The following is a 13748-nucleotide window of genomic DNA, read 5'->3' on the forward strand; positions in this document are numbered from 1 at the left end:
GATTGGAAAAATTAGGCTGGTGCTGGATCCCAAGATAAAGAATTTGTAGAATGCCTATGTGGTGGCTTTTTAGAGCAGTTCATGGTTGAGAGCACTAGGGGTACAGCTACTTCTGGATTGGGTGTTGTGCAATGAAATGAATTCATTAGAGAGCTTAGGTAAAGGAACCCTTAGCGGCCAGTAATAATAATACGATAGAATTTACCTTGCAGTTTGAGAGGGAGAAGCTAACTTCAGATGTATCAGTATTACAGTGGAGTAAAGGGTTTATAGAGGAATAAGAGAGGAGCCGACCAAAGTTGACTGGAAGAGGACGTTAGCAGAATTGCAGTGATTGGAGTTTCTGGGAGCAATTCAGAAAGCTTTAGATATATTCCAAAGAAAAAGTCTTTTAAAGGCAGGCTGATAAGGAATGTCATAAACAAAAGCAAAAGAGAGGGCCTACAGTAAAGCAAACATTGGTGGGAAGTTAAGAGGATTGGGAAGCCTTTAAAAAAAAACAGAAAGCAACTAAGAAAACCATAAGAAAGGAAAAGATTAAATATGAAGATAAACTGGTCAATAATATCAAAGAGGATACCAAAAGTTTTTTTTTCAGAAAAGAGGTGAGAGTAGATGTCAGATCTCTGGATAGGTAGTTATGGGGGACAAGGGAATGGCAGACAAACCAAATAAGTATATTAACTATTATTAGGGAGAAGATGCTTGGTAAGGTAGATCAGATGGACTATACCCCAGGGTTCTGAATATGGTAGCTGAAGAGACTGTAGAGGCATTACTACTGATCTCTCAAGAATCACTAGATTCTGGCATGGTTCCTGAGTCCTGGAAAATACTACTCTTCAGGAAGAGAGGGAAGCAGAACAAAGGAAATTTTAGGCCAGTTACTCTGACTTCAATAATTGGGAAGATTGTTAAGGATGAAGTCTCAGGGTACTTGGAGGCACTTGATAAAAAAGGCCAAACTCAGCATGGTTTCCTTAAGGGAAAATCTTGCCTGACAAATTGGTTTGAATTCTTTGAAGAAATAACAAGCCGAGTAGAATTTGTGGGCATTGTGCACTTGGAATTTTCAGAAGGCCTTTGTCAAGTTGCTGCACATGAGACTGCTTAACAAAGGAGATAGTATTACAGAAAAAAACACCAGCATGGATAGAGGACATACTGCAGAAGGTAAACAGTGGGAATAATGGAAGCCTCTTCTGGTCAGCTGCAGGTGACTAGCAGTGTTGGGACCACTTCTTTTCACATTATATGCCAGCGATTTGGATGATGGAATCGATAGCTTTGTGAAGATAGGTGCAGGGGCAGGTAGTATTGCAGAAGCAGGGAGGTGGTATAAAGACTTACATGAGGAGAATGGGCAAAGAAGTGACAGATGGAATAGTTACAGGAAGTGTATGATCATGCAGTTTGTAGAAGGAAAAAAGCATATCCTATTTTCTAAATGGGCAGAAAATAAAAAATTCAAGGAACTTGAGAACTTTTGTGCAGGATTCCCTAAATGTTAACTTGCAGGTTAAGTTGATGGTAAAAAAGCAAATGCAATGTCAACATTCATTTTGAGAGTACTAGAATATAAAAGGAAGGTCATAATGCTGAGGCTTTACAAGGCACAGGTGAGACCTCACTTGGAGTAGTGTGAGCAGTGTGTGCCCCTTGTCTAAGAAAGGAGGTACTGACATTGGAGAGGGTTCAGAGGAGGTTCCCAAGAATGATTCCTGGAATGAAAAGGAATGAGGATGAGGAGCACTTGATGGCTCTAGGCCTGTACTCACTGGAATTTAGAAGAATATGGGGTAATATCATTGAAACCTATCAAATGTGAAAGGCCTAGATAGAGCAGATGCAGAGAGGATACTTTCTATAGTAGGGGAGTCTAGAACCAGAGCAAACACCCTCAGAATAGAGGGACATCCATACAGAATGGAGGAGGAGGAATTTCTTTAACAAGAGGGTGGTGAATCTGTGGAATTCATTGCACAGGTCATTTGACTGTATTTGAGGAGATTGACAGGTTCTTGGTTAGTCAAGGCATGAAAAGTTATGGGGAGAAGGCAGAAGAATGGAATTGAAATGGAAAATAGGTCAGCCATGATGAAATGAGAGAACTTGATAGGCTGAATGGCCTACTTTTGTTCCTATCTCTTATAGTCTATGGTCTCTTCAGATCATCAATGTTGTCCACAATAGTCCATGTGTGATCTCATAAAGGTCATACATAATTGAAGGTGAACTCCCTACTTTTATTAAATATCCTGAGAAATAAACATAACATTCTGCAAGCATTTAAAATTGCTGTAGGTACAAACCTTTTGCAAATCATTCAGTAATCAGAATCTCAATTGTATCCCTCAAGATTTCAGAGCTCTACAATCTCTCATCTTATAGATAATATGCTTCATTTATTTTCCTGCCAAAATGAAAGCTTTCATATTTTCTCCCAATATACTGTGATCTTTGCACATTTACTTTTCCCATCTATATTCCCTTTATGGCCTCAGGTCTTCTTTATTACATTTACTATCTACGCATCATCAAAAAAATGTTAACAGCCATATCTTACTCATTTATAAATATTACTAATTGTTGATCCCCTACCTCCCTGTGGTATACCAGTCTTTACATCTAGGCTGCAAGAATAAGATATAACCTACACAAAATGCTGGAGGAAATCAGTCGGTCAAGCAGCATCTATGGAAAGGAATAAGTGTCAACATTTCAGATCAAGACTGCCACGGTCCTGCTGAAGAGTCTCAGACTGGAACATTGACTCCTTTACTAATTTCCATCTATGGGACCTGACCCGCTGAGTTCCTCCAGCATTTTGTGTGATTTGCTCCAGTTTCCAGTTCCTGCAGAATCTCTCATGTACAAGACAAAAGATAGATTCATGACTACTCCCTGATCCCAGCTGATCTATCCATGTCAATATGTTAACTAGTAAACTGGGTTTTGTTTTTCTCCAACAACCTGTAATGTGGCATTTTTGCAAATCACTATTGGAAATGCATAGTATCTGGACTGTTTACCTTTTTCTACAACACATAATTCCTTAAATGCCCTTGTGTGACCTCTTGGTAACAGCTTCAAACATTTTCACTATGTCAGATGTTAACTGGACTGTAGCATCTTGTTTTGTCTCCCTTTTCAAATGAATGAATTACATTTGCAACTTACTAATCAAATGGAACTTTTCCACACCTTTTCAGATCCGAAATGAATTCCATTAGGACCTAGTATAAGGCACAGGCTCTCTGGGTACATTGAAAGGGTGGCAGAAAATCAATGAGTGAAAAATACAATACTTGTTTTTTTTTCCTGATACTTTCTGACAGAAAGTTTTCTCCCCCTGCAATTCACTGAATACCAATGCTAAAACTAAGAAAACAAATTACTTTATAAATAGCTAGGTCTGATTATTTAGAATCATCAATAATACAGTGGGGAAAAAGATATTTATTTTCCACCTTAATTATTTACAGATATGGCATGCTATCAGGACCTTCCAGCCCAAAGAGCCCATACCACCCAATTACATTCTTGAGACCAATTAACCTTTGAGCCTGTACATCTTTGGAATGTGGGAGCACCTGGAGGAAGTCCACATGGTTATGGAGAGAACATACAAACTCCTTATAGATAGGGGCAGAATTGTACCCAAAAGGCTAGTGCTGTAATTGTGTTACGCTTACATCTACACTATTCTGAAATTGGATTGTAAAATTTGTGTTTGTTATCTGCTCAAGTTCCACAATTAAGCCAAATGATACCAGTCAGAACAACTTGCATTCAGGAAGCAAAAGAACTATCTTGTAGAGGATGAGGATTTGGATTAGTAGCCACTTATCCAAATGCTTCGGATTTTTGAAACATAGAACATAGAAAACCTACAGCACAATATAGGCCCTTCAGCCCACAATGCTGTGCCGAACATGCACTTACTTAAGAAATTACCTAGGGTTACCCTTGGCCCTCTATTAAGCCTGGATCTGTCCAGGAGTCTTTTAAAAGACCCTATCATATCCGCCTTCACCATCACCACAGGCAGCCCATTCCACACACTCACTACTCTCTACATAAAAAATTTACCCCTGACATCACCTCTGTACCTACTTCCAAGCACCTTAAAACCGTGCCCTCTTGTGTTAGCTATTTCAGCCCTGGGGAAGAGCCTCTGACTATCCACAGGATCAATGCCTCTGATCATCTTATACACTGCCACTCATCATATTATACACAGGCAAATTGGCAAAAGATTTTGGCAAATCTTTAAAAAACATACCATGCTCAAATTGTTGGTGGCTGATCAACATGATCTTATTCAATTGCCAATGGCTTGTTATTTTAGTAGCACAGGCCACAAGGCACTTGGATACAGTGTGTATCAAAAAGCTTTTAGGGCCAGATCACGTTTCCAGGAATTATTTGGTGAGTAACCTTGGAGTGGAGAGGGTTGAGAATTGAGCACAATTCATGGAATGGGAGCAAGGGCTGGCTGCCTGGGGATCATAGTCAGTGAACTTTATTTGAAGACCAGTGATCATTAGATTGCCAGTCAAGAATCAGTTGCCTTGGTTGTTAGTGAGCCTGTAGAATGCTTGGTAGTTGGGGAAGGGGGAGCAGAGATGCATCGAGGGATTGAGACTGGCAGTCGGGTATGGAGTGGGTGAAACGGGAGGAGGGAAATCTAGTCCTACTAGGACTGAGTCTCAAGCTGTGAGTGGAGCTTACTGTCTCTGGGCAAGGATGAAAATGGAGTGCCAGCTCCATATGTTTCTCACTACACATACTGTCAGGCCCACTCAAAGATACTTCAAAACAGATTCTACACATACTTCAGTATGAACAGCTACATGTGCAACCTTCAAAATTACAGCAATGCCACATAAGCCTGCACTACTTGCTAGCACCCCAAGAACATAATGAGTCAGAGGGACCCACAAAACTTCATGGACTTAAAACTGGCATGAAGACTCCACTTTTCAAAGGTTTCATTTATTTTTAAACTAAAATAATCTGTGCAGTATACAAATAATTTAGTAATACATCTCCCCCTTCTACCCATCTTCCTCCTCACCTAGTGTCATCAATTACCTGCCAGCTTGGACTCCCTCCCCCCACCCCATCTTCTTATTCTGGCTCTCCCTCCTTTCTTTCCAATCCTGATGAAGGGTCATAGCCTAATATGTCTATTCCCCTCCATAGATGCTGTCTGACTTGCTTAGTTCCTCTGGCATTGTGTGTGTGTTGCTTAAGATTTCCAGTATTTGCAGAATCTCTTCTGTTTATAGTAATACAAGATCTAGTTTCCAGGCCAGTATGTTTTCAAGATTTGCTGCAATCAAAGATCTTAGCAAATGAGCACAAAAAGATGAAATGACTATGAATAAGTAATGATTAAATGAATAAATATTAGATACTGATGAAGATAAGAAAATTAATCTAGACAAATGTTGATTTTCACAAGAGTATTAGGTCTAAGATTCTCCACTCTTCTCCGTCTGAATGCTTTGTAGACACCATATCTGCCTTTACCATCTCCTTTGGCTACTTGTTTCAGCTACCATCACCATTCTGAGTGAGAAACTTACCTGCCAAATTATTCACTTAAATTTCTCCCTTCACCTTAAATATATTCACTCTATCTATGGAACCCACTTACCGAGGAAAAGTTCAAAGTAAATTTATTATCAAAGTATATATATATATATAACACCATATACTTACGCTGAGATTCATTATCTTGCAGGAATTTACAATATACAATATACTAAACAAGATACAGGATAAAAAAAAATAAAAGCCTCCTCACGTTATCCCATGTCAAATTTGCTTGAAAAGTCGTTAAGGAAAGCTGCACAGCAAATTGATACAGAATGCATGGATATACCTGATTGTTTATTAAGGAGAAGTGGAAAAATCACCTATTATAATTCTAACATACACAGGATTGCATTTACTAAAGACTTTGATGTATATTGAAAAGCTGATTTGGAAATTGATTATGGTCATAACTGCAGCTGAACTAATAAAACTTATGCCAACCCATTTTAACCTATCCAAGATAAGCTCATTAATGTGTAGGTCAATGTGATGCACATGCAAGGAAGAGAGAGGCCACTGAAAGATGATATTTTACTGGTTTGTAATGTGATAACCTAATACAAGCAGTTTCTAATTGTAAGTGTACTCAAGTTTAATTTACCAAGTATGCATTTGACTTCCTCCCTTAATAATTGAAGGATTTTATAAAAACCATTATTTTCTTCTTGACTGGTAATAATTCATTTATATAGATTCACAAAGTTTTCTTAAGTCTATTCACATATCCTCTTCCTCTTGTCGAATGATTGCATTTCTTACATTAATGGCTAGAAGATCTATTTTGTTGAATTGGAAAGAAATTAATCCTCCTACCATATTTCATTGGTTTTCTTAAACTATGTTATGTCTAAATTTAGAAAAAATTATAAGTGTTGTATTTGATACTTCTATTAAATTTGAAAAGATATGGAGGCCATTTATTCAATATTTTCATATGATGTAATATGACCCTGTTCCAAGCCTATTTGTTTTTCCAGTTTTGATTTTATATATGTTGAGAGGATCGGAGTTGACGACACTGATGATCTTGTATTTTTGTGAGATATTATAAACAGCCCTTTTTTCCCATTTTTTCTTTTTCTCTTTTTCTTATTAGTTATTAGTTTTTTTTGCATAATTTTTTTTCTTTTTCTTTTTTCTGCTTTTTTAACATATATTATGATATACCTAGGTTTGCCTTGTTTATTTGTATATTGTATCGTCCATGATTTGGGAAGACTCATTTATACTGTAACCATTGCTTATGTATTCTTTCATGTTCAGTTGAAATGTGTATGTTTGTAATCCCATTATCTATGTATCAATTTTATTTTGTTGATATTAATAACAATAATAAAAAGATTGAAAAAGAAAGAAAGTCTATTCACATGTCAATAGCAAGCCTGCCTCTTTTCAGAACAATACTTGAATCTTTGGAACAAGCCTTTTCAGTCCCCTGTATCCAACAACTGTGACTCAGTTAAAAACAGCTTCCTCCAACTAACTGATGAGGATTCAAGTTTCCATTCCAGATAAATAAGTATAAAAATCTTAGCTGCCATTCAGTGAGGGAGTGCTGCATAATCAGAGATGCTCTCTCAGAGATCTTGGCCTTACCTGTTTTTTCAGAAAGGTACAACAGCTCTCACAAAAAAAAAAACAAGGGATACATACACAAAATGCTGGAGGAGCTCAGCAAGTCAGGCAATATCTATAGAAGCGAACAAACAGTTGATGTTTTGGGCCAAGGGCCTTCATTGGGACTGAAAAGGAAGGAGAAAGATGCCAGAATAAGAAGGTGGGGGTGGGGGAAGGACAAGCTAGAAGGTGAAAGGTGAGAGGTGAGAGGTGAAGTCAGGTGGATGGGGAGGAGTTTGAATTAAGAAGCTGGGAGGTGATAGGTGCAAAAGAAGGAGTCTGATAAGAGAGTGGACCATGAGAGAAAGGGAAGGAAAGGCACCAGGAGGAGGTGGTAAGCAGGTATGGAGAAGATGTAAGAGGCCAGAGTAAGGAACTGAAGAAGAGGGAAGGGGTTGGGAAAAATTTATTGGATGTTGGAGAAATCCATGTTGATACCATCAGGTTGGAGGTGATCTGGACAGAATATGAAGTATTCCAACCTGAGAGTGGTCTCATCGTGGCAGAAGACCATGAACCGACATGTCGGAATGGGAATGGGGATAGGAATTAAAATGATTGGCTACTAGCAAATTCTGCTTTTTATGGATGGTGCAGAGATCTCAACGGTTTCCCAATTTACATCAGCTCTTACAAATGTAGAGGAGTCTGCATCAGGAGCACTAGACACAATATTCAACCCCAGCAGATTCACAGGTGAAGTTTGCCTCACCTGGAAGAATTGTTTGGGGCCTCGAATGATGGTAAAGAAGGAGGTGAATGGGTAAGTGTAATACTTTCACCTTGGCAGGTATACCATATGTTCCGGAGTATAAGCCGATCCCACCCTCCCCCACTTTCAAGGTTATAAAAGTGACTTTTTCATGTTACTTTTTGTATAAGCTGACCCCTTTTGTAGAAGTTTTTGATTTACCCAGAAAAGATCACAAGATCTCGCATGCCAGTACTCAGCTTTGCCGGACGGATCCGGACCCTGGAAATTTTGTGAACCAGCACCTGCTAAGAAAACAGACCTACATATTGTAGAGCGTTATTAACAAATTCTTAATAAATAAATCAGGGAAGTAAGTTTTGGATTTTAGATTTCCAATGGAAAAGAATCCAATGAAATGTAACCCCCGTTGAAACCATTTAGCGCATGTACAAAAGATTAAAACAAGTGCGATATGCTGGCTTCAAGCTGAAGGTTATTGATTTTGCCAAAGGAATGAATAATTCTGCAGCTGCTAAGAAGTTTAGTGTAAACGAGAGAGAGTGACAGAGTGGAGAAAGGCAGAGGACACGCTGAGGGAAATGCCAAAGACGAAATGTGCAAACCGCGGAAAACATGTCAGTAGCCAGAACTGGAAGAAAAAGTTTTAGAATGGGTGAATCACCAGCGATCGTCAGGATACATTGTACCAGAGAAATGTTTCGAGTTCAAGCGTTGAATTGGTTCGAGAAACACTGTGAGGTCAGCGAAAATTTCAAAGCTACGCGAAGTTGGTGCACCCAATTTAAGAGTAGACGTGATCTTGTATTGAGACAAAAAACAAAGATTGCTCAGAAAATTCACGCGGGGCGTTGTTTAAGTTCAAGAACGCTGCTGGATGGACGAAGCGGGTTGCTTGAAGTGGGTTAAAGAGGTGTGGTGTCGACGTCCCGAAAGTGTCAGGAAGGAAAAGTCGCTACTTGTCTGGGACAAGTTCAAAGCGCACTCATCAGGTGAGACAAAAGCAGCACCGAAAGCTAAAAATACGGACATTTCAGTCATCCCCGGTGGTTTGACGTCCAGCCACCAGATGTGAGTTTAAACAAACCAAAGAATTCATGCGTCGACAGTGGAACCATTTTGACTCAAAATAGCCAATAAATACGACCTGTCTTCCGTGTATTCGTTTCTCCAAAGTTGGTATCCTCTGCATAAGCTGTCCCCTTAATTTTAGGACCAAAGTTTAGGGCCAAATTCTCCGCTTATACACCAGAATTTACGGTACGTGCCAGGAGGGAGATTAGTTGGGAGGTACGAATGGACAAGGAAATCACAGAAAATGTGATCCCTGTGGAAAGTCGGCAAATCGGCCGGGGGGGGGGGGGGGGGGGATGGTGGGAGAGGAAGAGGTAAAGATGTCCCTGATGGTCCTGTTGAAGATGGCAGAAGTTGTGGTTAGTGATATGCTGGATGAGAAGGCTCAAGGGGAGGTAGGTGAGGACGAGGAACATGGAGTGAGCAGATATATCTGCGAAATAGAGATGTGGGTGAGAGCTGAATTGATGGTGGAAGAAGGAGAAACATGTTCTTTGAAGGAAGGGACACCTTTGATGTCCAGGAAAAGGAAAGCCTCAAACCTGGAACCTATACAGTGGAGACAAAGGAACTGAAAAAAAGAGAATGGCATTCTTACAAGGAAGGGTAAACAGTGAGGATGGTCAAGATAGCAAAGAGAATTGGTAGGTTTAGAAAAAACGTCAGTGTACAAGTCTCCGGAGATGGAGACAGAAAGAGATTGAGAAAGGAAACAGTGGTATCAATAAAAGACCAAGTGAATTTAAGGGCTGGGTGAAAGTTGGAGGAAAAATTGATGCAATTGACAACTTCATGAAGCAGAACCAATGCAGTTGTCAATGTAGCGTAGGAAGAGTTGGAGAGCATTACCTGGGAAGGCTTGGGACATGGACTGTTCCACATAAGCCAACAAAAAGGCAGGCATAGCTGTGGCCCATGGCTTCACCTTGAATTTGGAGAAATGGGAGGAGTCAAAAGAGAAATTGTTAAGAGTGAAGATCAGTTCTGCTAGACAGAAGAGGGGAAATAGTCTGGACTGTAATCAAGAAAGAAGCAGAGAGCTGTGTCCTTCTTGATGGAGAATAGAAGTGTACAGGGAGTGGATATCTATGTGAAAATGAGACGATCAGGACCAGGGAACTGAAAATTATTGTGGAGATCGAGAGCATATGAAGTGACATGGATGTACTGTATGTGGGATAGGACTGAACCAAAGGGGATAAAATAAGAGTTGAGGTATGTGGACGAGCAGGCAGAAATAATGGGTGTACCTGGATAGTCCAGTTTTTGGTTCTTGAGTAGGAGGTAGAAAGGAGCAGTACAGAGTAAGGGACAGATATCCAATAATAATTGTACTGCCAAACTGCTGGACAGAGAATTCTCTGCATGAAAACTAGCTTCTTCACAGTGATTATATTTCAAAAAGTACTTCCTAAGCATTGATATGTTTTGGGACATCCTAAGTAATCAAAGATACAATATCAGTACAATTGTTTCTGGGTGATCTTAAGGTTACCGGCTGACCCTGATGCAACATCTGAGGAGAAATTTTTCCAAACATCCACAAACTTCTTGTGAAAATGTTCTTTGCAGACAATATCTATCAAATTCAGAATCAGAATCAGGTTTATTATCACCGGCATATGACGTGAAATTTAACTTAGCAGCAGCAGTTCAATGCAATACATAATCTAGCAGAGAAAAAGTAATAAATAAAAAAGTAAATTAATTGTGTATATTGAATAGATCAAAAAACATGCAAAAACAGAAATACTATATATTTAAAAAATGTGAGGTAGTATCTAAAGATTCAATGTCCATTTAGGAATCAGATGGTAGAGGGGAAGAAGCTGTTACTGAATCGCTGAGTGCGTGCCTTCAGGCTTCTGTACCTCCTTCCTGATGGTAACAGTGAGAAAAGGGCACACCCTGGGTGCTGGAGGTCCTTAATAATGGACTCTGCCTTTCTGAGACACCGCTCCCTGAAGGTGTCCTGGGTGCTTTGTAGGCTAGTACCCAAGATGGAGCTGACTAGATTTACAACCTTCATGACCAACCTCTCAAAGCATTTTGTTACTGTTGACGTGAGTGCTACCAGGCGATAGTCATTAAGGCAGTCCACATTATTATTCTTAGGCACTGGTATAATTGTTGCCTTTTTGAAACAAGTGGGAACTTCCACCTGTAGCAGTGAGAGGTTGAAAATGTCCTTGAATACTCTTACTAGCTGGATGACGCAGGTTTTCAGAGCCTTACCAGGTATTCCATTGTGAGGGTTCACTCTTTTTAAAGACAATCTAACATCGGTCTCTAAGACAGAGATCACAGGGTCATCAGCTGCAGCAGCGTTCTTCACAGCTGTAGTTGTATTCTCCCTTTCAAAGCGGGCATAGAAGCCATTGAGTTCATCTGGTAGTGAAGCATTGCTGCCATTCGTGCTATTGGGTTTCGCTTTGTAGGAAGTAATGTCTTGCAGACCCTGCCAGAGTTGCCATGCATCCAATGTCGCCTCCAACCTCATTTGAGGTTGTCTCTTTGCCCTTGACATAGCCCTCCGCAAATGATACCTGGTTTTCTGGTACAGGCCTGGATTGCTGGACTTGAATGCCACAGATACAGTCTTCAGCAGATAATGCACATCCTGGCTCATCCACAGCTTCACAAAGTATTTTAATCATCTCTGTCAATAACTTTCAGCATGCAAGTGATTATAAAATTAACATTCTGAGCACATTCATATATTGGGCTGTTTATCCTTTACTGTTCAAGTCAATCTTACTGCTTCTCCATCAAGGCCAATACTTTCTCTCTGAGGCAAGGTACTTATAAATGTGTCTATCACTAATTACAATCACCGGGAAAGCTTGTTTTAATAGTGAACATAGTTCTGGATGCAAGTTAAGAAAATGACTGCACTCAAGAGTTATTGTTTACTCCTTAGCCTTGTGCTTAACATTCAAGCTTTTTATTGAAGTTCACTAACAAAACCAGATATGATGTATGTTATAGTCACACAACCTATTTAACCATGTAATCATTCGTTAATATTTGGATTTGTGTTTTAGACAAATGAAGCAGCTGTCTGACACTGTCACATTCACAGAAATGTTTGCTTCAGCCAAGATCTGTTTCCTCCATGGCCATCCCTGGGCACATCCTTTCTTTGTAGCAGAAGTACTCAAATTGAAAAAATGATATATTATAGCTCAGAAGAATGCAATTGGGAATGGCATCAAAACTGACTCCAGAAATCATGAATTTCACATTTAAACATGGGAAAGAAATCCTCTGGCTAAGGACCATCTACTGATCACTCAGGACCATCTACTGATCACTCAGAACCAATTAATTAGCGCTGATAGAACTTATGTAAAGGTGCAAACTTATGTGTACTTACTGAACTATTACCAGTGATAGACAATGATTAAATCCTGAAAGAACAGAACTTCTGGCTGGATATAAATAGTGGTGAGGGAACCAATGTGACAGAAAGACCTATTTTGTCTTACCCTTTACAATCTGCTTTTTACTGATGCAGTTGACCAAAATGAATATTGGTAGACAACTGCTCTTAAATTTCTCTTTCCATTCTGGACATAGTATTGTGTCACTGTCGCTTGACATATCATCAAACATATTTTAAATCCGATACTAAACTTGTAAAGCTACAACTGAGAATTACATGCATGTTAAACAGGAGAATCAGCATATTATAGGCAGACCTCAGCCTACTGACAATCATCAGATAAAATCAAAGTTCTCTGATCTTGCCACTAACTAAAAGAGTTGGTTCCATTAACAACCTAATTCTTAATGATGGTGGATCCCAGGAAACTACTTCAAAAGGCAAGGCTAAAGGATTCATAATCATTTTTAGCCAGATTTCCCTTGGGATTCCCTTAAGACCCCTGTCATAACAGATAATAATCTTCAGACAATTCATGCAAAATTGGAAAATTTCCATGGGTGCTGGATACAGCAAATGCTGAAAATAAAGTCAACATTTTGGGTGAAATGCCGAGCATTGTTGTCCAGAATTTGAAACATAGAAAACCTACAGCACAATACAGGCCCTTCGGCCCACAATGCTGTGCCAAACATGTACTTATTTTAGAAATTACCTTGGGTTACCCATAGCCCTCTATTTTTCTAAGCCCCATGTACCTATCCAGGAGTCTCTTAAAAGTCCCTATTGTATAATTTGGTACTTCTTTAATTAAGTTCTTCCAGCTTCTTCACTGATACATGAAATCCAATGAAATGCAAAAATGCCCTGTTCACCATAACAAGTCCAGACCAATCTGGTACTGGTCCATCAAGCACTCATGCATTAGCAAAGAGATAAAAGATGGCAATTACCTTTTTATGATGTTGCACTTTAGTGACCAGAAAAGTAGTTACTGAAGTTCCACTGATTAAACCAGGATCACTTAGCTCCAGACCCATAACAGAGTTGCTCCAATCAAGAACAAACATGCTGCATTCTCAAGGTAAAATGAGATTATCATTGACTGGTTTAGCATTTAGAAGTTTCAGCAAAACTGAAGTCAGTAGGGCCTAGTACTAATTGCCATTTGCAAGAGTTCCATACACCTACCACCCTGAGTACCCAGAAGCATTTCTCAGCTTCACTATCCAAAAATCTGTCTCTAATTTTTACACACTACACCCAAACCAGTGGAAATAGTTTCTCTTCTTAGCTTCTGTTTTCTATTTTGAAAGCTAACTAATTCACGTAAAACCACTCTATTTTATGTCA

This window comes from Hypanus sabinus, chromosome 2 (genome assembly GCF_030144855.1).
Source record: "Hypanus sabinus isolate sHypSab1 chromosome 2, sHypSab1.hap1, whole genome shotgun sequence".
Classification (NCBI taxonomy): Eukaryota; Metazoa; Chordata; class Chondrichthyes; order Myliobatiformes; family Dasyatidae; genus Hypanus; species Hypanus sabinus.